Source organism: Salmo salar, chromosome ssa22 (assembly GCF_905237065.1).
Source record: "Salmo salar chromosome ssa22, Ssal_v3.1, whole genome shotgun sequence".
Lineage (NCBI taxonomy): Eukaryota > Metazoa > Chordata > Actinopteri > Salmoniformes > Salmonidae > Salmo > Salmo salar.
In genome coordinates this window covers 14,994,209-15,021,530 of record NC_059463.1, presented here as the reverse complement: position 1 = coordinate 15,021,530, position 27,322 = coordinate 14,994,209, and the positions used below count along the sequence as shown (strand labels likewise).

At 41.8% G+C, this 27,322-nt stretch overlaps 1 non-coding gene and 1 pseudogene across 1 annotated transcript; both read left to right on the top strand.

Moving 5' to 3' along the window:
• The first annotated feature begins 267 nt into the window (after positions 1-267).
• On the top strand, positions 268-13,127 carry LOC106582779 (uncharacterized; annotated as a pseudogene).
• A 13,697-nt stretch (positions 13,128-26,824) lies between these two features.
• On the top strand, positions 26,825-26,900 carry trnae-uuc (transfer RNA glutamic acid (anticodon UUC)). Its single transcript has one exon. It is a non-coding gene; the product is annotated as a tRNA-Glu (tRNA).
• The last annotated feature ends 422 nt before the right edge of the window (positions 26,901-27,322 follow it).

Sequence of the window (27,322 nt, the reverse complement as noted above, 5' to 3'; positions counted from 1 at the left end):
ACTGTACTTTCCAAACTTGTGACACATAGAAATCTATGATTGGCACAGATTTGGTCCGGACTGAACCAAATCTGAACCAATCATAAACGTCTATGTTCAGATCAAGTCAAGTCCGGACCAGATGTCTGTGGATGTTGAAATCAAGGCCGGTCTGGACCGGACCAAATCTGAACCAATCATAGAAGGGGAAAAAAACGACATCTGTGGACATTGAAATAGAGACCAGGGCGGACAGACCAAATTTCAATATCTTTTCAACGTCCATGGATGTGGGTGTCGGACGGTACTCACTGAGTTATATTTGCTTTTAAAAATGAAACATTATAATATTGATTTGAATTCAATTAAATAGGCTACAAATACGCAAAAGTTATAATCCAACCTGTTGCAGTAATTCATCTGTCCTCCTTCCAGGTTTCATCAGTCTTTGGTAGAGCTCTGTGTCCACCTAGTGGTGTAGTTCTGTTATGACACAGAGTAGTCTGACTTGTCAGATTATAACACGTCTTTATCATTAGAATTACTCCTTCACCTTAATCATCACCTTATTTTTTTTAGCCTCCCTGTCTCTAATTTTGTATTTGTATAATGGTCTACAGTACTCATTAGGCCTATGCCGTATAGGCTTGTGTACAGTTTGTTTGTCTTGTATTCTCTGCAGTCTCTGACACCCCGATGGAATTCATGGTGGATTTCTTAACCAAAGCCATTGAGATAGCAGACGGCAATGCCAACATTCCAGAGGAGCTGAGGGTCAACCTACAGAAGGCCCTGGACATAAGCGTGTGGTCTAGACGGCTACCTGGAGAAAATGAGCAGCCAGGAAAGTGCACCTCTTGCTGAACTGTATCAGTGAGTATTTCCCGTGTCTGTCCCACAAACACAGTACACATGCATGGTTTCTCATACTGAACCTCTTACTGATCTGTAGGAAAACGATGGAACACAACTGGGAGAAAGTTGTCGAGGAGGGCAAAACTCAGTTCCGGCTTCCAAAAGAGTGTGTCACATCACAGGGCATGCGGAAGTTGAGCTGTCTTTATTACCTGCATTGGGTAGAGTTGAGTGGATGCATGGTTAGAGAGATACATATTTAAATGTGCTAAATATTTGTCTTTCATTATGTTTAATTGGCAGGCCAGACTCTGAAAATGCTGGTCCACATGAGTAAAGCCAAGACGATCCTTGAGATAGGCATGTTCACAGGCTATGGGGCTCTGTCAATGGCTGAAGGACTGCCCGAGGATGGTTCACTGGTTGCCTGTGAGCTCGAGCCATATCTTAAAGAATTTGCTCAGCCCATATTTGACAAGTCTCCACATGGCAGGAAGATAACAGTAAAGATTGGTTCTGCCATGGATACCTTGAAGGTGACTAGTTAAAGCATGTTGCATTAGCCTGCAGTGATTTCACATGTTGATCTGCACGTTTAATAACCAGGTTATGAAGTTATGTGGATATACAATGCAAACCACGTCACTTATGGAAACATAACTATTTATATTAAAAGTGTAATAGGTATGATGCGTGTAGTAAGTAGGCTATGCTATATAACATAACCATTACCCCTGTTATTTGAGTGACTGGTAGGGGTAAATGAAAATACACTGTATCCATACATTTAGCTCAATGACAGTGAATGGTTCAGTGCTGTGATAATATTGTCTCTTTTAAAGGAATTGGCTGCAGCAGCCGAGCAGTTTGACATGGTCTTCCTCGACGCAGACAAGAACAACTACATGAACTACTACAAGTTCATCCTGGACCACAACCTCCTACGGCTGAGTGGTGTGATATGTGTGGATAACTCTCTGTTCAAGCCTAAGGTCTACCTAAAGGACACCTCTGATGAAAACGGACTTGCGCTTCGAGATTTTAACCAGTTTGTCACAAGTGATCCTCGTGTGGAGCAGGTCAATGGAGAGACATGGCTTGTAGTGCCTGATTATTACAGGGTATTTTCTCTTGTGTTAATGAAGAAGCGTTTTGTTTTCAAGGTCATTCTTCCTCTCAGAGATGGGATCAGCATCATCCGCAGAGTACCCATGGCACCAGCATGTGCAGGTACACAGGTAATGTAAGACACATCCTCAGAACCACATTTAGTACTTTTAGCATTGGTACTATCATTGTTCATTGGCAACGGTGGTTACTACTACCATAAGTCAAATGGTGCCTTTACAGTACTTAACAGCTCATACAGACTTTTTCCCTGATCGTTTACTACTCACAACTTGTGTCTCAGAGCAAGGTAACATACAATGCGATATTCCGGGGTGTGAACGGGAGGTCGATCCTGGACTGATGTGTCTGGACGGCAGGGTGGCCTATGTGACAGGGGCAGGCCAGGGTATAGGCAGGGCGTTCGCACATGCTCTAGGAGAGGCAGGAGCCAAGGTGGCTGTCGTGGACCTGGACCAAGGGAAGGCTGAGGGCGTGGCTGAGGAGCTCACACTAAAAGATAAGGGCTTGTCAATAGAACACAACACTATGATTGTATGTTACAGTTGGCATTTCATATTACACTTCCATGTATTTGCCAGCAGATGGTGCTCTACTGTCACGGACAAGTAGAGGAAATACTGTATATTGTAAAATTCCAGGGCCAACTGACTATATTATATGTAAAAAAAAAACTTTAATGTGCACCATGTTTTACATATGGAGACGAATTATATAAATTATTTCAATATTATCAGTATAGAATAGGGATTAATATTTTCCCAAAAATCTACCAAGTTTCTGTTATGGTTGCATTCTGGTGGCAGGGAAGTCAGGCGCAGGAGAGTGAACTTTGTATAAACCGAGGAGTTTAATGAATATACAAAAAAACTCCAAAAACCAAAATATACAAAATAAAATAAGAGGGTGCAAAACCCGTCGCACACCAGAACATAACTTGCGCCAATACATACAACAAACGATCACAGACAAGGAGGACATGAGGGGAAACAGAGGGTTAAATACACAACATGTAATTGATGAGATTGGAACCAGGTGTGATGGAAGACAAGACAAAACAAATGGATAATGAAAAATGGATCAGCGATGGCTAGAAGGTCGGTGACGTCGACCGCCGAACACCGCCCGAACAAGGAGAGGGACCGACTTCGGCGGAAGTCGTGACAGTTTCAATACGGGGAATAATTCATATTCATCCAGAGAGTCCCAGGGAGAAACAAGAAGTGTCCATTTAAAGTGTTTAAAACCAAGAATATGGTTAATATGCCAGGGTTCTCCCAAAGTAAGAGAGGCGCTGTGCCATCTTGTTGGCTTGGCTGGGCCACTATGTAATGATTTCAGAGCAAATAAAATGTATATTTCGTAGTGATAAAGTAGCTATCTTTCATCGCCAGTGACATTGTTGTGGATTGCGAAACAGGCCTTTCATAAATTCTTATTTATCATGTTCCTCAATTAATTCAGCACATTTCAGCAGTAGACTATCTCCACACAGAGCGCACTCAGGACACACAGATTGCACCCCGAATATAGCTTTGTCGAATCATACAAACTTTGTAACGGTAGTCAAACTAAAGTGAAATGACCAAAGTTGCTAATAAGCTTGCTAGATAACCTCCTTAAACTAATGACAGAATATCTCCTATATTTGGCAAGTTCAAGTTGATGATTATGCAGATTAGCTCATGAATAACGGGGAGATGAAAAGGGGAAATAGTTTAAATATCAAGGTATCTAACGGGGACCAACACTGTTTTAATAATATCTGTGTCTACTTTCATACCGTTTGTTGATCACACATTCTCTACCGAAGCGCTCAAATGGGCAGCAAGTACGAGACAGCGCAGAGATTTTGACATGCATAGGCGAGAGACGTGTTTTGATAATGCTACCTATGGATTACAGAATAAAGTTAGGAATTTTCATGCGAGATTCATGTGGGATTGGAACTGGATAGAAAAATAGCCTAGGCTCTAGGACAGGAGAAGATGATAGAATTTTCCCTCATGCCTCTGAATTCTTAACAGTCTGTCTGTGACAGAGATGCCTATGTAGTGAATTGTGCATAGGCCTGTCAAATTTGGGACTGTTGGAAGAGTCGCAATGACAGCTCAAAGAGACATGTTATTTTATGAGCTATACTGTAGGGGTTTCCTGTAGGGTGTATTAACTTTTTTCAGGTCGCATGTGGAGTGGTGACTTTGTGTGAAGTAAATACACTAGGCTAAAGGCTTCCATGTGACAACCTGTTTGGATAATATGCTATAATTATTTTGCTAATCTACTGCTGTGCATGTTGTGCATTTTGTGGAATTGCATTAGTGCAATATTTGGGGCAAATTTTGTAATTTCCTGTGTCTTGTCATAATTTTTTGAGCTGAAATGTGGAGATTGTTTTCCGGGACTGTCCCGGGATCCCGGTTACCCTTGTTAATCCTTAGTCTAGAAATGTTTCCTATTGTCACATTTTAAACAGCCGCTATTTTTTAATACAGGGATCAATTGTATTGCAATTACTGCTGACATCGGCAAATCTGTGAATGTTGAGAGGATGATTGACAGCATTGTCTCCAAATGGGGAGAGATCCAAATAGCATGCAACAATGCAGGGGTACACATGAACTCAGCCAGTGAAGACACCAGTCAGGAAGAGTGGGACCAAACCTTTGATGCCAACTTGAGGGAGACTTCATGTCCTGTCAGGTGTTTAACTCCTCTACTGTATACTACTGTAGGCCTGTTTGATCTTTTCCATCACTCAGAGGGTCATAACTGTGTCAAAGAAAAATGTAGTTTGCATTTCAGTTCAGCTTACATGTCTAACTGTCTTGGGTGGAATGTTTGGCCTGTAAGTTACACATTAAATATATAGGAGAGTTTGAGTTAGGGTCTTTGAGTAAGTATGAATAATAATGAAAAGTGTACACTAATGGTGCTTTTCCATTGTGACTTACCCCCACACCAGTGAGCCGCTAATGTTTTATGTTAATGTCAGCTCTAGTGATATTGTGTTTCTATCAGGACTGTGGAAAAAAAAAAAGACTTACAAAAATGATGTTTTATTGTCACATACACCAGATAGGTGCAGTGAAATGTGTTGTTTTACAGGTTCAGCTGGAGTAAATGAGGGTTAATTTACTTGCTCAAGGGCACATCGACAGATGTTTCACCTTGTCGGCTCGGGTAGGTAGCGACAGGTAGCCCAACACTCTAACCGCTAGTCTACCTGTCGCTCTAAAGACTAAAGACTTGTGGTCGGCCACTAAAGATTTGTGGCGAACAGAATCAACAACCTCTGCATCATTCAAGACTGTAGCTGAAAAGTACCAAGGGCCATGCCTTTAAGTTAGATCCGTACCGTCAGAGCCATGGTCCAGTGAGACACGGGTGCCGGCCTGCAAAGATGGTCTGAGCCTTTTGGGTAAAACACTGGGGTAAATCTTCAATGGAAATGCAGCAATAGGGTGTCAATACTAAAAGTGTGAAGAATGTTCCTAATATGCGTCCATTCCCCCTGAATTCTTGCCTCAGGCTGCAGGTAATGTGATGCTGAAGCAAGGATATGGGAAGATTATTGACACAGCATCCATGGCCAGTCTAATAGGTGAGTGATGATTCTATCTATCCTGTATATTTGTCTTCCTTTCATCTCCATGTATTGTGAGCCAAGTGAAGAATGGTGAGTCAAGTGAAGAATAATGAGATGAGCTTTGTTGCTGCATTGATGTCTCCTACACTGAGAAGTACATGTAATACACATCACAGTGCTGTTTTGCACCAGAACATAATTGTATACTGTTTGTTTCTGTAGCGTTGCAAACAGACTTGACTGGGCTTCTATGGTATTGCCATGTCAGTGTCTTTTAGTGAGCTTAAAGTGACATTAGAGGAAGAGAACTTGGTGACCCATTTCTCAAATGCAATCTATGTCTAACAGTATAATTGCTACTACTGCTAATCTTCATCGTATAACTGTTTATTCAGGCCAATGCTATAGTGATTTATCCACCCCCCATTATTCTCCCGCTGCAAACGCACCGTTGTGATTGCTGCTCATAAAGGCAGTTTTGCATCATAATAAACATCCGACTCCTGAGCTGTGGGGAGGATGTGGAAGAAAGGCAACCTGAGGTCCAACATGTAAAGGGTGTTCCTGTGCAACAACCCTGCCTGTGCCAAGGGCCGTGTTTAAGCAGCGGAAGATGCTTTCAGATTTTACTGAGTGCATTGTGAAATCTGAGTTATTCACAGCCCAGTTGAAATCCTCCTACAGGTTCCTCCAGAGGAACAGCAGCACTTCATCAGCAGTATAGTCAAATCGCCAATAAACTCCTGTACCATATGGGCCTCAGTCCCAACTACAGGGGCAATCTGTAAAACAGGGCCATGCTGGTAAATAGAGGCCGGCATAAAAAAAGTGATCAATTACTCACATTACCAGCAGTCCTGAAGGAATTTACTTTATTGGTCTGGACATCTGTTATAATATTGTCATAATGCATAATCAGATGGGACTTGTTCTAGCCAAGTAGGGTACCAAAAAGCAGCCGTGAATGTCCAATTAAAATGCACAATGACAGCTTTTTGTCCATCTGCTGAATAAAATGTGTTTTTCCCCCCTCTCCATCTCAAGAGAATGATGGTCGGACACACAGGAGGAGGAGCATTAAATGTACACTACATTACCAAAAATATGTGGACACCTGCTCGTCGAACATCTCATTCCAAAATCAAAAATCATGAGCATTAATATGGAGTTGATCCCCGCTTTGCTGCTATAACAGCCACCACTCTTCTGGGAAGGCTTTCCACTAGATGTTGGAACATTTCTGTGGGGACTTGCTTCCATTCAGCCACAAGAGCATTAGTGAGGTCGGGCACTGATGTTTGGCGATTAGACCTGGCTCGCAGTCGGCGTTCCAATTCATCCCAAAGGTATTCAATGGAGGTTGAGGTCAGGGCTCTGTGCAGGCCAGTCAAATTCTTCTACACTGATCTCGACAAACTATTTCTGTATGTACCTCGCTTTGTGCACGAGGGCATTGTCATGCTTAAACAGAGTCCAATGGTGCCGAGCTTTACACCACTCCAGCCAAAGCTTGGTATTGCGCATGGTGATTTTAGGCTTGTGTGTGGCTGCTTGGCCATGGAAACTAATGTCATGAAGCTCCCGATGAACAGTTCTTGTGCTGACGTTGCTTCCAGAGGCAGTTTGGAACTCAGTAATGAGTGTTGCAACTGAGGACAGACAATTTTTACGCACTACGCGATCAGCACTTGGCGGTCCCGTTCTGTGAGCTGGTGTGGCCTACCACTTTGCGACTAAGCCGTTGTTGCTCTTAGACATTTCCACTTCACAATAACAGCACTTACAGTTGACCGGGGAAGCTTTAGCAGGGCAGAAATTTGACGAACTGACTTGTTGGAAAGGTGGCATCCTATGACGGTGCTACGTTGAAAGTCACTGAGGCCATTCTATATTTCCCTATGGAGATTGCATGGCTGTGTGCTCGATTTTATACACCTGTCAGCAACGGGTGTGGCTGAAATAGCCAAATTCACTAATTTTGAAGGGGTTTCCACATACTTTTGTATATATAGTGTATTTATACATGCTAACAATATATATTCCATTATATATATGGCCATATTTTTCATGCTGTTTGACTGTATTGGGAAGAGGATGTACAGTGTTTGACCTGACTGAGCAGAATAGAGGGAGTCATGGCAGCGGCACTGTCATTCAAATGAATATACCTAGGGCTGTGGCGGTCACATAATTTCATCAGCCAGTGATTGTCAAGCAAATAACTTTCGGTCTCACGGTAATTGACCATTGAATTAACATAAACACATTTAGCATCTCCTGGCTTCCACACATAGCCTACAAGCCACTGATGCAGACATTTGGAACATCTACATTTAAAACATCTACATTTAAAAAAGTCTAAATCCATGCAATATAGCCTTCTCCTTCACCATAAATCCATTACTTATTTTAGACAGGTATAAAGAAGCATGATATGAAGAAATAGTTGTCGTTATGTAATGTCCTGATCTGCCTATGCCAAATGGCTGTGGGCAACACTAGTTCCTTTAGCAGACAAGATTTCCTTAGAATTCCATGGCATTATTTTATAGTATAAAGAATACAATTGAACAAAGCTGAGTAAAATAGAAAGGATATTTTCTCCAAATTATTTGAGGGAGTGTGCACATACGGCTATTCTGTGTTGAGCAGTTAACAAAGAAATAATTATTCCTATATGAGTTATTAATGTAACTTTAGTTGTTCTACAAACGTTGGGCTATATGTTTTGATTTTTAATACATTGTAAGGCTGCATGATGCGACTCTAGTGATGATTAGAAAAAAGTTGCTTGAAAGGCATGAGCTCTGCTTTGTTTTTTGCGCAGGCTGTACACACTTCATCAGTCACTCATTCACAATTTGACAAGCACTTGATAATGTCTCGAATTTCACGGCAGCATCCCCTTTGTGTGGCCGTAATGCACCCTAAAAAAATACATACATTTTGTGGCCAGTGGCCATTGTGCCCTTTCCTTTACTTAGATTTGTGTGTATTAGGTAGTTGTTGTGGAATTGTTAGATTACATGTTAGATATTGCTGCACTGTCGGAACTAGAAGCACAAACATTTTGCTACACTCGTAATAACATCGGCTAACCATGTGTATGTGACCAATAAAATTAGATTTGATTTGTTTTGACTTAAGTGCTCTCACACACATGGCTCTCCATCACGTGATCGGGTCTTTCTCATAGGCTACAAGTGAAGACAGACACCGGGGACGCAACTGCGCGCGTCCTTATCCAATTCCGACATGCACATTGAAGATATTGGAAGAACTGTCCACATTTACTTTTCGTCAGCCAACAAGATGAGTAGGCCTAATGAACAGCAAAAGCACTAGCCTATGTCAATATATTATTACCCATAGTACAGAAGTCGACCTATTCTGTGCGAGAAATACATATTCCAAACAGAGTCTGGGACAGTTGTGAGGCTGCGATAGTTCCCAAATTGATACTACCACTAGTATCAAAAACCTTTTGTATGCAATGTGGCTGACGCATCAGATCAGAATGTTTAGCTTAAAATGTAGATAAACTATTAGGCTGTTTCTTCACATTATAAGCTCAGCGATGCGCACATGGCAGTAGGCTATAAGCGTGAATGTTCCATTAGCGGGAAAACACCAATATCGCAAATGCAATTATGCATGTAATGCTTTTATTATAAAGGTACATTTTTTTATGGTGCAAATTATCTTCCCCAAATTTGAAATGCGCAGCTTATGTATGCTAGTTAGGTTCTACACCCCTTGGAAAGTGGATTAATGTGCTTAATTTTAAGAAATTATTTGGCCACTTTAGTTGTGATACAAACCTTATTAAAACATATAGGCCTAGGGGCTAGGCTACATGATGTGTGCAACTATGATTCAAAAAAGTCACACCAAAAAAGCAGATTTCACAAGTGATAATATATAATTCACAAGTGATAGGCTAATATTGTCACCCATCAGACTATTCTTGATTTAATCTGGTCTTTACATATGTTATTTAGTATATGTGTGAAATTTGTTTTGATTTAGAATGGACCCTTATCATACACCTGTATCGAAACAGGGGCAGCAGGAAAAAATATAATCTACAGTATGCACTTAAATAGCGAATGGAGGACACTTTTCCCGTGGTTCATTTTCATGCCAACCAGGTAGGCTATACTCCTGTTGTAAATATAAGCAATGTGCTTAATATTAGGAATGTTGAGAAATACATATAGTAGCCTTAGCCTATAGAAAGCTGATTAGAGGGACAATAGAGTGCTGAGTACCAGGCAGTTAGCAAGTCTGGTAGGATACTAATGTCCATCAGCAGCATCAGAGCTTGGAGAAGCCTAGTTACCGTGACTAAACGGTCACGTGGAATTTGGCTGCCTTTGTGACACTGACCGCCGGCGTGGCAGTAATACGGTCACCGCAACAGCCCTAGATATACCTGCAGTTGCCACCAGCATGTTAACGTACATAAGAACAAGGTATCCTTTCTTTAATAAGAACCAATCTTTCTGTCCTGAGGACTTGAGTCTGTGTAGGCCTGCCTGATGAAAGGGCTTGTTTTCCCCCACTTAGAATGGGCAATAAGTAGCAGGGTGAATGTTAGAGGGTTTTAGAGAGTGCTCTCCTTCTGCCTCTCTTTCAACCTCTCTAAGGATTACTGCTCTTAAAGACGGAAAACATCAATGCAGGTGTATTTGAAGGATGAAGGCCTGTTTTGAATGGTATTTTGGAGCCGTATCATCGGGTCTTCAGTGAGGATTAGCACTGTTAGGCTTTTTTTAGCTGTGTTTCCTGTCCTGATAAATCGGCTTTCACCTTCAATCTGGGTGTAAGCCCTGGGCTCTGCTCCTCCTCACGTGCTCTTCCTCTCCTCCTGGGCTGGGGCCCAACCCAGGGGCCTGCACCTCCTCCTCAGCCTCCTCACTCCACCATGGAAGCATCCTCTTCTCACATCAGCTATTTTACTTTCTAAACAGAAGCTCCAGTCCAGTCTGTCTCCCCAGGACCGGCCCCTGCCTCTCTGCAGCTGTGTCATATTTATCATCTCAGTCCCGACCGAAGCAATTTGGCAGTGAGATCACGGGGCGACGAGGTTAACTACTAAAGTTGTATGTAACTTGGAGGCTTCCTTGTGATGATTAATCAACCAGAGGAAAATGAGCCGCTGTCCCAGCATCCCATGCAGTGTGCAGCATCTGTGATGGTCAAGGCAAACAAATGGTGTTGCCTTTGTTGCTGAACACGGTGCAAAACCGGACATTACAAGCAATTAATTTGACATGGCTTCATCCACGGGGTCCCCAGCAGCTAATGGAGGTGTTTTCATGTACCATCCAGTATGAAAGCAGGGAGCTGAGTTATGATTGAAATGAAGCAACGCTCCAAATGAATTACATACAGGGGTACTCTCGGAGAAAGTGTGTATTGAATGTGTTTCATGGTTGTTAAAGGGGTAAGGTTTGGTTTTTAGACATTGAGTGCAACTTACATGGTCAGAGATAAAACAGGTGACATGTTCACATTGGTTGACAGTGGTATCTTTGTTATTTTGCCTGTCCCCCTCCTCTGCAGTGCCCCATCCACAGAAGCAGCTTGCCTACAACACCTCAAAGGCAGGAGTGCTCAAACTGACACAGACACTTGGCACAGAGTGGATAGACAGAGGGGTCCGAGTCAACTGCATCTCGCTGTAAGTGTTTGTCTCCCATGTTTGTTATAAACAGAATAGACCTACAGTATAGTATCAATGTCAGGTACTGTATCACCATGCCAAAACAGTTTACACATCACTTATAGGCACATATAAAAAGGAGATTTCAATCCTCACTTGGATTAAGAATGTACACATACAAAAAGTCCATGTATTTTTTTTTTTATTGAGCTGCCAAGTGCAGTATATCACATCATTACAGAACTATAGTGCTGAGCAGTGATTGAGTGATTTTCTCCACTGGAATAGCTCCATTTGAGAATGAGGCACCAATTTAAGTCCTCAAACAATGTGCTCAAGCTTAATTGGATGACGTCTTGAGGGATGAATCAACCAAACACTTGCTCTAATTGTTATATTCAATTAGGGAATCAAATTAGCATCATCACTACAAGTGGCTCCACGACAATAGCTTGTTGTTTGTGTATGTTTGTCTTTGAAGCCGTGCGGCGGGAAGACGAGAACTGAGAAAGCGTTCTGCCTGTGTGTTCAGTGGCGCATCCCTTAGCCACAGCCATCCCTGAGCAAATCCGTCCAGTGACTCGGCTCGGCGTGCGGGCCCCGTCACAGCCCCAGAACAAAGCGCCCGTTCATGCGCCATTCGCCGCTTTGCTTTATTTATCGCCAGCTTGTTTGCTCATTTTAATTTGCAAAGAAGCAATTCTTTCCCCCTGCTAACTGGCTGTCTCAATGGGCTGCTGATTTCTTTGAAGTGACAGTCGGTAAATATGCATAAAAAAGGGACACAATTAGCGAGTGCGAGGTTGACTGCAGCCTGATTTCATTGGCAACTTTAGCCGCACCGGTGATAAGCTGCATTATCTACAAAATTGGTTGAGGGAAAACAGCACCTCTGATTGCCAGGAAAGGTTCCAGATAACTGGGTGCTGAAGAGAAATATAATTGAGGTGGAATATGTTAACTATGGTGTCACATGCTCCTTGGAGGCACTAATTTATCCAAATGTTGGAATTTGTATCAAGGCACAGCCTGGAATACTGTAGGCCAAACATGTTAGGTCTGGGCTAAAGATGAGTCGACCGTGAAGCTTTTAGCTACTGTCATATTGATTGTGTGAAAAGCCTGAAGTCGTCTCACATTAAACACAGATATGTTGACATGTTTATCCAAGTTATATATTTAATTAGGTGGAGAACATTATTGGTCATGATACACTAATGCTGACATTAGACTGGAAGAGGCATCGTCTAGACTTGAAAGTACCTATGTCTCAGAGGAGGAAATCAGACGAGGAAATGCCTACAGTACCAACACACCTGTTTCCTTTAAATGCCACTCAAGCACTCTGCCTGAGAATCAAACCAGCTCAAGCACATATCAGGCAGGAATCAAAGTGAGATTGTGAGCAAGACGCAGAGAAAGTGCTTATCTACAGGCTCCTGAAGGCAAATTACACCCAGGGTCCCATCGTACCCGGTGGCGCTTCCTGCGTCGTGCCAGTCATTAAACGGCACGAGTCCTACTGTAAATACCATCAGAGATGCTGCGCCGTGCCCTTTCTCTGAGGATAATTGGGTTTATTTTTGTCACCAAAGTGGTGGCTCTGAAACACGATGCCGCTGTCACTCCTGGCTCTGAAGTCTGATGTCTCTGATTCCTCTTGTTGAATTTTTTTCTCCCTCCATCCTTGTCTCTCCCTCTCTCATTTCAGGGGGATTGTTGACACCTCTCTCATCCACTCAGAGAGTCTGAGGCCTCTGGTGCAGCGCTGGCTGTCAGATATCCCTGCTGGACGACTGGCTCTAGTGACAGACCTGCAAGCTGCAGTGGTCTACTTGGCATCTGACGCCTCCGACTACATGACAGGGCATAACTTAGTCATAGAGGGTGGGCAAAGTCTGTGGTAGAGAGAGGGAGATACTTTCTTTGTTCCACCCTTGGATCACACAGAGAGGGAGATACTTTCTTTGTTCCACTCTTGGATCACTCTTGGGAATAGGCACCTACTGTGAATGATCTCCACAGGGATAATGGAATAACATCGAGAGATTAGGTCAGGGTGATTACCTCACTGGTTTACCATTATGTCAGATTGGAGATTATTTTGTTAAGTTTCATACTGTACTCTTCCAATAAATGGGTCATATTTATTTAGACACAATTGTGCTTTTATATTATATCTATGATAATTTTCTTGACAGTAAAGCACATCCTTAATACGCTGACCCTTCTACATGGTGCAAATCTGTTTTTTTCATACAGAAACCCTTTAATCGCTTGCCTCTGTGAGTGACTCTTATAAACAAGTATTCAAACCATTGGCCTCGTCAGAGGTATTTTGTTTCGTCAGTGCCAAGTAGTTGAAAATGATTCATACAGTAGTTCAAGATATTAATACGCTAAACTCATGCTCTTTTCGACTGTGCAAGCAAGTACAGTACGTACTGGATTGGGCAAAGTAGATGGCGAAAGGGGATCCTCTAAAGTTGCTCCACTGTACAGAGATGTGTATGGCAAGATACTGTACACAAGACAGTCTGTCCCTCAACTAAACACTATCACACCTGTAAAAATAAACTTTCTTTTTTTGATCAAAAGAAAATGGTTTCTTCTTACTATAACGTAACCCTTATGGGGACTGTACACTAAAGTAAGGTTTCTAAACTAGCTAGACATTGTTGCATAGAAATGTGTAATATCTCCCTGTTTGACAGGCTCCTGGGCTGTGGTTGTGTGTTTCCCTGGGTACCATAGCATACCCCTGTCCCTCCCCTGTTCAGCTCTTCTCTCATGGTTTTGCTGATTGGTCCCCCAAGTGGTGCTTACGAGCCGCGTCTTAATTGCTCCCTGTACTGTTTACGTGCTGCAAAACAATACTTAAAGGAGAGGTTAGCTGAGGGCACGGCCTCAGTCACTGCAATTATACCAAAGGAGTGTCCAATTAGCACCATCTATGCAATGAGACAGTGCTCGTGTTTGTGTGAGCAACTTCTCACTATTAGTGGCTGTACTCAGATTTACATAATGGGGTCTGGTCATTAACTGAGCGAGTGAGTGAGAGGATCCCATTTAGATATGGAAAGATCTGATGATCTCTGCATTTCAGTTGGATTTGATGTCGAAGACATCCCAAACCTGCTTGGTAGATACACAACTCTGAACTTTGAATTATTTTATTTTCCTCACAGGAAAATATCAGAAATTAGATTCCTGTAATCAGTTAATGTGAGAATTTATTGAGAATGAGCTAATAAACATAAATGTGTAAATGTGCCTAGAGCAGGTTTTTTGTTAGGCATTTCATCAGATGGCCACAAAGGGGCGGTCTAGAGTCAGGATACTAGCTGTTTCAATGTTGGGCTATAAAGGACGTTGTATGCCATTATCTGAGAGCAATAACAACTGGTCTGCTTATATATATATATATATATATATATATATATATATATATATATATATATATATATATATATAGTTAATATTGAGTATTGGAATAACTGTTGTTATCTATTGTTGAAATTATTGTTGTCTATCAACAATGACAAGCCACCAGGGTCTGACAACTTGGATGGAAAATTACTGAGGATAATAGACGATATTGTCACTCCTATTTGCCATATCTTCAATTTAAGCTTACTAGAAAGTGTGTGCCCTTAACCCTGGAGCGAAGCAAAAGTCATTCTGGTACTTAAGAATAGTAAAGTCCCCTTTACTGGCTCAAATAGCCGACCAATCAGCCTGTTACCAACCCTTAGTAAACTATTGAAAAAAATGGTGTTTGACCAGATACAATGCTATTTTACAGTAAACAAATTGACAACAGACTTTCGGCACATTTATGGGGAAGGACATTCAACATGCACAGCACTTACACAACTGACTGATGATTAGCTGAGAGAAGTTGATGATTAAAAGATTTTGGGGCTGTTTTGTTAGACTTCAGTGCGGCTTTTGACAAGATGGATCATAGTCTACTGCTGGAAAAACGTATGTGTTATGGCTTTACACCCCCTGCTATAATGTGGATAAAGAGTTACTTGTCCAACAGACCACAGAGGGTGTTCTTTAATGGAAGCATATCAAATATAATCCAGTTAGAATCAGGAATTCCCCAGGGTAGCTGTTTAGGCCCCTTGCTTTTTTCAATTTTTACTAACGACATGCCGCTGGCTTTGAGTACTCAACACTATACACGTCAGCTACTACAGCGACTGAAATGACTGCAACACTTAACAAAGAGCTGCAGTTAGTTTCAGAATGGGTGCCAAGGAATAAATTAGTTCTAAATATATATTTTTTAAACTAAAAGCATTGTATTTGGGACAAATCATTCACTAAACCTTAAACCTCAACTAAATTATGTAATGAATATTGTGGAAATTTAGCAAGTTGAGGTGACTAAACTGCTTGGAGGTGCACAGTACTACATAGAGCCATGACTACATGGCTAAGCACACAGCCAAGACAACACAGGAGTGGCTTCGGGCCAAGTCTCTGAATATCCTTGAGTGGCCCAGCCAGAGCCCAGACTTAAACCAGATCGAACATGTCTGGAGAGACCTGAAAATAGCTGTGCAGCAAACCCTCCCCATCCAACCTGAGAAAGCTTGATAGGATCTGCAGAGAAGAATGGGAGAAACTCCCCAAATACAGTTGTGCCAAGCTTGTAGCATCATACCCAAGAAGAATTGAGGGTATAATCGCTGCCAAAGGTGCTTCAACAAAGTACTGAGTAAGGGTCTGAATACTTATGTAGATGTGTTATTTCCGTTTTTTATTTTTAATAAATGTGAAAAAAATTCTAAAAACCTATTTTTGCTTTGTCATTATGGGGTATTGTGTGTAGATTGATGAGGGAAAAAACTATTTAATGCATTTTAGAATAAGGCTGTAATGTAACAAACTGAGGAAAAAGTCAAGGGGTCAGAATACTTTCAGAGTGCACTGTAGATATGTTGTAGTAGAGTAGGGGCTTGAGGGCACACAGTTAATGTGTTGTGAAATCTGTTTTGAATGTATTGTAATGTAAAAAAAAAAATGGTATAACTGCTTTAATTTTCCTGTTCCCCAGGATCCATAATACATATAAATACAAATCTACAGTCAGAAACGTAACTAAAGACAAACACGACTTCAGTTAACACCTCAGTCGATCATTCCAATTTTGTTGTATCTAAACGCAGGTTGACTGGGGACACATCGGACATACAGTTTATTTTTGCCCATAAATGAATGCATGTAGTTATAAGGCATAACTATTGTAGTGTCTACAGCAACATGGTACAATCTCCATCCTCTGTACTGCTGCCTCCAACACTTTAGTCAGGTGTTTATTCTCAGCATAATTCTGTGGCACCGTCTAAACTATTTTGATGTTATTATGTTTCGTATTGCTCTACACTGTTTCAAAGCCCTTTTTAGAGGTCTTGCTTTCCCTGCAAAGTGCAGCCACAAGAGCCAAATCTAGTATTTTGAGCTGAAAATGGGGTCTCTCTCTAAACCTATGGCTTGCTTCATGAGGTGTAAGTGATCTTGGATACATTATTTATGACCTCCTTGTGCTGCAATTACACTCAGGAGCGGGGCCCACGAACATGCCGGTGTTGTGCTAAACAGTTCTTCAGCACAAAAGCACTTGTGCCCTCACACTTCAAATCAACTTTGATTAATGTCCATGCCTGTCCTGGCATGCAACATTTTACAGCAGAAGCGATTCATGAGTAGCCCTGGGTCGATGCGACAACAGGAGGAGACAACACAGGACTGAGCGCAGCCTATATCTGGGTGACAGAGTATGTCAGGGTTTATAGATGACATATTAACATTTGACAACATCAATACCCTTTTATTGATGTATTTTATCGTTCCTTAGGCCTAGTCTAGTGAGTGAGATATTTGAAAATGAAATGTATAGCCTTGTAAAGGCTCCCATTGCAGTAGACCTGTGGCCTGCCTGTCATCACTTATCTCATTGTATACAACACAGGAAATATGTTAGTGTTAACAAAGTCATGCTTTTAATATGTTTTGAATGCTTTAATTTCCAACAGATCAGTAAAACCTACTTTATTTCAGTTAAAAGTACGAACGCACCGATTCCGTGTTTTTCTGCTGCTCATGTGGGTCTTGCTTGGGTGTGTTATGTTCACATATCGTACCCTGGCAGTTACTGTTGTTTGTCCCTCTTGACATAGCCACTACCACTTCCTCAAAATAGTCAAGAAAGATAAATCAAGATATCTGTAATTCATTTTTGATGTTTTTGCCAAGGTCTTACTCACGCAATTTTACATCTACAATTGCTAAGATGTTTGGTGCAGTATTTCTCAAGTAAAAAAATGTGCATGGAAAAACTACACTTAGAAAAAAGGGTCGCAAAAGTTTTTGGGGGCTGTGCCCTAGAAGAACACTTTTTGGTTCCAGGTAGAACCCATTTTGGCTCCAGATAGAACCATCTTTGGTTCCATGTAGAGCACTCTGTGGAGAGGGTTTTACATTGAACCCAAAAGTGTTCTACTTGGAACCAAAAATGATTGTTCAAAGGGTTCTCCTATGGGGACAGCTGAAGAATCCTTTTAGGTTCTAGATAGCACCTTTTTTTCAAAGAGTGTAGTCAGTGCACTGCAGACAGTGACGTTATTGAGTCAGCTGTTGTTGGCTGCGATCAGAACAGACTTCTGAGAACATGTCTACAACTTCCTCATCAGCAAGCTGTCAAACTGTTGTAAATAAGCACATGCTACACACTGTTTATCAGTTCTCAAAATCACTAGTCACAGTAGTTGCTAGCAGGCACATTGAGCAGGCAGGCCACGTTAGCTAAATCAGCTTATAAGTCAGTGGCGAGTGACGCCGTGTGCATCTGGCTGGCAGTGTTTCATAGTGAATCATGTTACAAAACAGGTTGTGGCGGAACACAAGATGCTCGCGAATGGGTTTAGCATTTTGGAATATTGACAGTGGCAGTTTCCCAAAACAGTGGCAGACTGTGGAGTGATCCCTATCAAACACATCAACAAGTGGCCACTCCATCAAGGGCTTAGGGGCCAAGTGTTCTTTCAACAGAACATTGGCAACGCGTTGTCTTATGTAAACATGTCCGAGTCCAAGGCGCTGCACAATGGGCAGGACAGTCTCACTGTCTGAAGGTTCTGCTGCTACGATTGGATAGAGCACAATCAGCGCAGCATATTCTCTGTGCATGACAATTCTCCCTAGGCATTACCATCTCGTGTTAGTGGGCAAGTGGGCATGGCCAAACCCAACCCTCATGTAAGTCGTGACGACCTCAGTTACACAAATCCCACAAAACAGTTTTGGAATATACTGACTATGACCAAAATTATCATACTTACACTTTCTAGTACATTTTGGCACTGGAATAAATGTTTCTGACTAATATCGATGCCACATAATGCTGTTTTCAACCAGAGAAGTTGTTTTTTTTGCATTCATTTGCTTTTTAATAACCCCTCATCATCAACCTTATTTGAGGTCAGATATGTGTGAAAGTTAGGAAGGGGTGGAGATCAGAAAATGGGAGAACAAGAACCTAGTGATAATAGAAAATGGACACAACAAAACCCTCTGTTTCTGCCATGTCTCTGTTAGGGGTTAGCATTAGTTAATCCTTGTCCTTCAAAGTTGAACAAATAGCAACCAACTCCAGCGAGATAAAACAATGGGAACAAATGCAGGGAAATAATAGACACACAGATGCCAAGTAACCTTTACAAACTGCAGAGTGGTTGACATTTTAGGGACCTTGATTCAAACTTGGGAATAAAAGTGGTTTTAATTATATGCATGTTTAAATGAGCAATTATTGATAAACCCTAGCTGCTCAAACCCAGGGGATGGAAATGGCCATCAAGACTGTTTAATTCATTTTTTAAAGCTCTTTCCAGTACATTTCATTACATTTTCAATTGAGAAATGCTGCCCCTATATCAGTACAGAGTTGTGTTTTCTCTGATGGTGAGGTTTTGCATCAGGTCTCGTGCTCTAGGGAGTGTGTGTGTGTGTGTGTGCGTGTGTGTGTGTGTGGTCACTAGCTGTATAGATAGGTGGTGGTATGTAGACCTAGCCTTGTTTGTCAACTCATGTGTTATTCATTGGGGCCTAGTTGTGCTGTTTGCTGGTATCATGCTCACTTGCTGACTTCCATAATTTAATTGTAGGTGGCTGCTGTGTATATGTACTGTGAGGTGGATTTTCAATAAATAATAAAAAGGTGAACATTTTGTCAACCTATGTTATGATATTGTATTATATTTGAACGGAGGTAGCAAAATAGATGCATACACATGCATTATTAAAAAAAAAAAAAAAAAAAATCTGGAGAGGCACCTTTCTGCTCATTTCTCTTATGAATTGCTTCTGTCTTTGAGTTCTTTTTTTAATCTACAGTAAAACTCATGAATTCATGATTTTCATTACCAATGGTGCATCAACTGAACCAATGCTTTGCTGACCAAGCAAATTGCTGTCATGTCCGTTTGAAATTGACTCTATAAAATGATTCAAACTTTTGAATAATTCAACTACTGTGTCTTTATTGTTTTCTATCATTATTTTAATGACTGTTGCTAAGATGATTACAGTATATTTGTCCCTACCATAACAGTAGAATGACTGGGTCCATTGCCAAAGCTGTTTTGATTCAGCTTCCCATTCAATTAGCTAAATGATATGGGCAGACTGTGTCATGCATCTAAAACAATACTCCATCGACACTTTTGCTTTAGATGGTATGACATCTTAAAACGTGTCTGAAAACCAATTCCAATATCTGTATCCTGTATCTGCATTACAGATGTATAAGGCTTTTATTCAACATGAATACTGTGCGAGGGAAATATTGTTCTCTAATTACAATGCTGCTAATGTATAATTTCCTCCCCATGTGGGATTACTTTCATCTTCTCCGTTTAAGATGCACATTTTGTTTGGATACTCAAATTACAAACACGCTATTGAATCTGACTGCACAAAAGGCATTGATCATAACCCCGATAGCTCCCCTCCAACTTTGATTTAATTTGCACTTCCATTAATATCTATGAAACGTCGTCCTAGGCATATTGATGGTATTGTAAGCCCTGCCTTCATATAGTATTCCCCAGCGGCAATAAGGAAATGTTGCGTAGAATTAGGCTGAGGAGCAGGCTCAGTGGAACTGGCACAGCACTCAGAAATTCATTATCCTAATAAAAAGAGGGACATAAGCGAGAATCTTAAGATAAATTTCTCTTCCCCACACAAAGCCCTGAATTTGGCTGGAGTGGAGAATTCAAACTTATGCACTTCTCATTATTGCTGCCTGTGCACACGAGGGTGTTCTCAAGACCCTGAGACGTCTTTAAAAAAAATGCCTGATGGTTCAATAGAAAAGCAATCACTTAGCACCTCTCCACTATGAGGCATTCAGCATTCAGCTTGCTAGGGTTATATGGATACACATGGCTGCGTCTCTGGAGCACCCTGGTTGATTATTACATTAATGAGCAATACTTCCTGGAAATGCTTTATTAGAATAGAATAGGGTTCATTTTATTTTTGCTGCAGTTGATTTCGGTGACTTCCTTGGCTTACACTACAGTATCAAACTGAAAGCATTATGTAAAATATGTTATTTTGATGAATGAGTTCCCATCTCTAGCTTTTGTACCGTGTGTTCATCCCTGGTTGAGATTTTGACATGTTGTTTCCTTTAGGGACCACACCACTGGAGCCTAGAGACATGAATTATGCTGTAATTATGTTACAGTAACGTAAGCTAGCTGTTGTGCTGTGCTGAAAACCATTTGAGGTCTTCAAGTAGTCTACATTAGTCTACAGTTTTGCGTGGCTTCTCTAGCATCAGAGGAACCCCAATACAAGGAGGTATTTGGGCCCCTGGGTGAATGAATGGATGGACACTGTAGTAGAGAAATGGTTGGTAGTTTCCTGTACTGAATCATGATTATAATTAGCAACATATCTGAAAGGCATTTGTACATGCCTCTTGCTTCCTATACCTCTGCTTTGGCACCGCTGTGGCTAGTTTCTGTGATCAACTCGCAAAATCTTCATCTTTTTGTTTTGCTCATTTTCAAAGGGGATTCCGCTTCTTTATGGTTCTGCCATAGTGATTCATTTGCAGGTCATTAAAAGAAACCGTGTCTTTTGAAAGCGTTGGGCTGCTCAGGTGGCGAGGCCTGTGCAGAGAGACACGTCGTAAATAAAGCCAGCTACATTTCAAATGCCATAAATAGGGGGCACCTTAGGTCCTTGCATGATTGCAGACATCGAATCATTTAATTTATGCGTGTCTAAAGGAGACCTCATTAACATTCAAGTAGCACTCGTCTGTCTAACCGTTAGACTCTAACGGGATCGTTCCGTAGGCTACATCGGCCTCACACGGAACATGTTTATTTGGTCTACACAGCATGGTCACACCACATTCAGCAACCTCTCTCTTTTAATGTCATTGGAGGCATCGAATGTAACTCTCGTTAAGTTGTATGAGAATACGACACAGTGATTGTGTGCTGCGGTGGAAAACAATTGACTAAATGAGTGGTTATGTACTGTGAGGTGTGTACACGGGAACAGGAATATTTGAGTGTTGAATGAAGAACCATTTATTTGATTGTAGGTGAATATTGCATGCTATACATAATATCTTCACAGCTGATCACACGAGATAATGGCCTCCGCTACAGTTTGATGAAGATAACTGACCGCTGTGATGTTGATTTTTGTAAAGAGTTTCTCAAGGTTATGTTATTACCACAATCTCCTTAGGTAGACCTCAGTAGCTTTGGAGCCTCTGAATCATGCGTGACAGATACTCAATAGTAATTGGCGGGGATTGCCTCTGACATCAAGTCTGTATCTGACAGCTTGTTCTGTGGTCAGATCTCCTATTTAACACACCAAAGAGTGTGGCTGCTTCACACGCCACATCTGACACCAGGTTTGGATTGGAAGTGTTGACCTCCCTCTATACGATACATCGTAAAGGTGCATATATTATGCTCCCCAATAAAAGACCTCAAACTGTACAAATCAGATAAACATGTAACAGCTAGCTCGTCTTCTTATAAGTATGAAATACAGTACAAACAGTAGATATGGTACAAGGCGTGGTTTTAATGCACAGTAGCTAATACTTCAATGGTTTTTATGAGACTTTTTTTTCCCTTCCGAACTGGACGACAGTATGTCTAAATCGACACGTTTCAACTTAAAACCGAAAGCATCTGGATTCTGTAAAAAGACATGAACATGACAAGAGGCGCATTCCCTGAAGATAATGACAAGACCGTGCACAATAGGCCTGTGTAGATTTACACGGGTGGGGAGGTGAATAGGAGGAGTTATGCCATGCTCGTCAGCAGAAGCCTGGAAGATACGCGAGAGATCGATCTGCAGCTAATGCAGTTCCCATGATTCCTTTGAATAAATTCTCCTAACGGAGGACAGGCACTTAGGAGGTACCTGGTGTTAGGTACCTCCTAACACCAGCGTTTCCTTCATCAGCCCTGGGAAGCTACTCTCCCCTGCTGGCCTGAATGAGGCAAGGCAGTGCGTTTTTTAATGACTCCAAGTTAAACACTGTATTTAGAAGGATGTGTAAAGAAAGAGACATGCTCTTTTTCTGTTAGCAGCTTCCAGCATTTTGATGTCTCTAACAAGAACACAATAAATTGTTCCTCACTATTCAGTATAAACTCCAATGCGCCGGGTCCCCATCCCCCTGTGCCACACTCTAAATCACCTCCCCCTTCCCTCTCCTCCTTCTGCAACACAGCTCTTTAATTTCCTCTACGCTGTGGGGGGTGGAGGCGGGAGGGGCACGGAGAGCTTGATGCACTCCATCATCCCCTGCCATGTTTGCCATCCCCTCCCCTCCCCTACCCTAGACTCAAGCTCTCCTCCCTCCCTTCCCCTTCTCCATTCCTGTTACCCACCCCTCACCGAGATCTGGGCCCCGCTATGGGACAAAACCTGGTGGAGTGGTAGGGTCAGCCAACCTGGGAGGATACCCTGGGCATCAGCTATCTTCGGCGAGAGAGACTGACGACGAGATAGCAGTGTTCTGCGCTATCAGGTGATCATCACTATGCCTCCAGCCTTCATTCAGGAGTCAGACCGTACATGGGATTTTCCTTTCCTCCTCCTCCTGCTCTTAATTGTTAAAATTAGGTCATTAATTGGAGGCTGAGTCAAATCACCTGTCATTTCAGATGGGAATTAGCTGCTGATTGAAAGGTATCATAAAAGCCTGCCCAGGGCCTGGTTGGTACGGCTGTGCCTGCTGGGAGGGAGCTCCCTTTGTGCCTTGGCACACGCAGCCCACAGGCCCAGAGCTCACTCTACTTTCTCTACTGTAGATTAGGCCTGTGCTCTTGAGTGACACACATCCACACACATGGCCCAAATATAGATTCAAGAGAGGCAGTAGTGTCATGCTCAATTCCTGGAGGATGCTGTGGGAGTGTTAGTTTCTACAGCGCCAGTGCCCCTGGCCTAATTGGGTAGGATGCACATAGCACACACATGCCATTCCTCAAAGAGTAAGGTCAAGTTCCTTTAAACGGGTAATCGTGAAAGCAGACATGTAAACCAAACTGGGACAATAGCAGGGGTACACATGTGTTTAATGGGTTTAGGCAAGCCTTACTGAAATGGTCTTCATTGGTATTACTGTTGTGATGGTATTAGGAAGAATTGAAACATTAGAAAATATGTTTGCACTATGCTCCGAGATGTTTTTACACGTTCATAAGTAGAATGCCTTTTCCTTGAAGAAACATTCTCAGAAATACAGCAGTTAGGCCAAATAAGGACTGTGCATTCTTCAATATGTGTGTAATTTGGGAAAAAATGTGAGATTTTGACAGAGGAAATACAGGGCCTTATGAGAAACACCTGCATCAACATTTGTGTCAGCGATGACGTAAACCGATGACACACCCAAACATTCTTCACTTCTCTGATGGCTACATTTTGCACTTCAAGGTACAGTGAGCATTACCTAAATTCACTTATAACGCTCCATTCGTTTTAAAAAATCACAGTGAATATGTTGGCAATATTAACACAGAAAGACCATTAGAAAAACATGCCTAAATTATTCTAAAGGCACAGCGCTACATAAATCCCTTGGAGGGACCACATCTCCACACGGACCGAGTCTTGAAGAACAGTACGTAATATGCTGACAAACCCGCTGTTTGAAATAAAACCCTCTAAACACATGATGTTAATATTTAATGTTGCTGTTCCTCATGAGGCCGTTCTGTGCTGTGTGAGAGGGTCTGAGGGGAGATGGTATTAGTACTGCGTGCTCTGGAGGAAGAGCCTGCATCATGCTAATGAAGCGATTGGGGCCTCAAACTCCAAAGAAAAACTCACATCCGATTAGAGAGCAGAGGTGCATGTCAACATGCCAGCTAACGCAGCAGATAATAAGATCAACTTTAGTTAATGCAAGTCTAGCATCACTAAACACAATCATGGAGAACTATCTCAGCACATCATTATACAGCCACAATAACAAAGCAGATGTTAAAAGATGTTCCACTCTCTGCAAAAGTGTTTTCAGTTCAGCTGTGAACAATGGTGTGATGTGCAAGGTAATGGGACAACGCTATTCTCTAATCAGCCATTTGAAAGCATGCATGTGGTACAGAACACAGCAATGACAGCCACTTGACCTTCTCTTCTCCTGCTGGACTGAGCTGGGACATCTAGCTGGGACATCCTGTGAACCGGGGCTCTAAAGGACAGGCCATTTGGATGTGATTAAAATGCATTAGAGATCCTGAAGCCCATGCTGCTCCCCAAGCTATCAGGTAATTTGACAGAGTTCCAGCGAGTTTAAGACATGCAGATGTTTTCAGTTTAAGCCAGGCATCTGTTTATGCAGACACACTTTATGTTCGGAAAATCACAAAGGACCTCCAATAGATTTTATGGTGCCGTATTAGCTAGAGTAGTCAGCTTTGTAATTGTGCCGCTGCAGGTAATAAACAAATTGGTCACAAGCAGCGTTCCCTGTAGATATGACCAGAAACATACAATTTTGCACAGTATGCTTACTATCCATGGTCATTAGGTGTCTGCATACAGTATTAGTGTCAGTGCTACCGTACTGCGGTCTAGAGAGGCGTGTCACTCATTTCACATACTGTTCCTAAATCCTTTTAATAAAACGTCAAGGTTCAGTTTTTGGACAGCAGTTTAGCATTTTCACAAATACCATCCTTATGCATGTCGACGAACTAGTACTGCTTGCTTTCTCATAGCAAACATAATAAGAGCAATACATGAGACCTCAGTGTCTCAGACAACTGGGGTGTGCCTTTCTTCTTGTTGATACAGAAGCCTTACCCTGTTAGACCTCGCATCTGATAATAGAAAGTAAATGTTTAGCGAGTGGAGATAATATAGCGACACAGTGGTGTAGCGTACACTGGCCCCTCTCCGCCTGACCTCCCAGTGAAACAGATGATGCATTACTTCATGCTGCTCTTGCTGTGTACTTTACCTAGAGAGAGGGACATATCCACTGGTACTCCGGTGTCCATTTCCTATTAGGTGACAAGGACCCATTTCAGATTGAAGTGATCCAAACAGTCAGCCGCCACTTGAGAGAACTGTCTTCACGAACAGAGAACGGAGGTCGAGGGGAACTACAAGGACGAGTGTCCTAGACATGCCGTCTCCAACTGGTTCTGTTGAAACAATGACACTCAAACTGAAATAGGCCTAGTGAACATACAAGGCTTTGTATTTCAATAAAAAAAACTGACATGCAGAAGCTGGAGTGTGTGTTGATGTACAACACTTTAGTGATGGAATCCACAACCCTCAGAGCGAGCATTGTCCACTGTGTACCTCAGTGATCTCTGTAGTTTGAACCTCAGCACATAGGCCTAGCTTTGCAATAATACACATGCAACAAGCTAGGTCAATGTCCAGGTCAGGCACATGACATGATATCTATACGTGCAGACACAAGGTAACTGTACTGTAGATGTACAGAGCAGTGACACAGGGGAAGGTGTTAAGCTACACATGAGAAGTCATGGTTTGACCCCTCTATCATCCTTCAGTAAATGCAATTTCAAGTGTCCATGATGAAAAATATCATGGACAACGGTCGCTAAGTGCATCGTTGGAGCATGTGTAGATACTGATAGGATCGAAGAAAGGTAGCGCTGCTCTCAGATCAGATCAGATTACCTTAACATGATAATTATTTCACAATACTGACGACAGATCAGCTTCTAGAGAGATATTGGCACCTACGGTTACTCTAGTGCTTACCCAGTAAAAATACACAAAATAACAGATTTGGCACGTCATTGCGCATGTTAGACTACACATCATAAAATATAATGAGACAAATTACAGACAGTAGCCTGTAACAAAATATAACTTCATTGATTGAACATGGAATGTATTTCAATATGATAACCAACTGTTTATATTTGATCTCGCTTTTCATTTGAAGAATCTTTTTCAACTGAATTGCAAAGACATTGGCAACTTTGTATTTGTAGTCAACTTTGTTCTGAAATGATTGAGGGTCACAGTGCTGGATAAATGGTCTTGTGTGGCTCAGTTGGTAGAGCATGGCACTTTCAATGCCATGGTTGTGGGTTTGATTCCCATGGGGGACCAGGATGAAAATGTATGCACTCTACTGTAAGTCGCTCTGGATAAGAGCATCTGCTAAATTGCTTAAATGTCAAATAAACCATAGCGGAGATCTTCTGTGTATAAAGTGATATGGGAGGGCAAATAAGCACTTAGCTGTTCTACGAGTGGTCTGAGACAGGTGTTAGATTACAAGTGTTTTCAAGTGCAACCTTAATAAAGATGGCTTTGGGAGACAGCTCAGAGATTTAAAGATGCTCCTACAAAGGTTCTAATGATCATCTTAGCCTTTAGATGCTTTTGGGAAACCGGGCACATGTGCCCAAGAGAAGTCTGCACTGTAATATATGCTTCAAACGGCCAGTCCTTTACCTTGGGATTTGTCTTCAGGACATAGATCCTCTGTGCTCCTAAAAGACCTGTCTGCCCTCACTTATTGTTTTGGA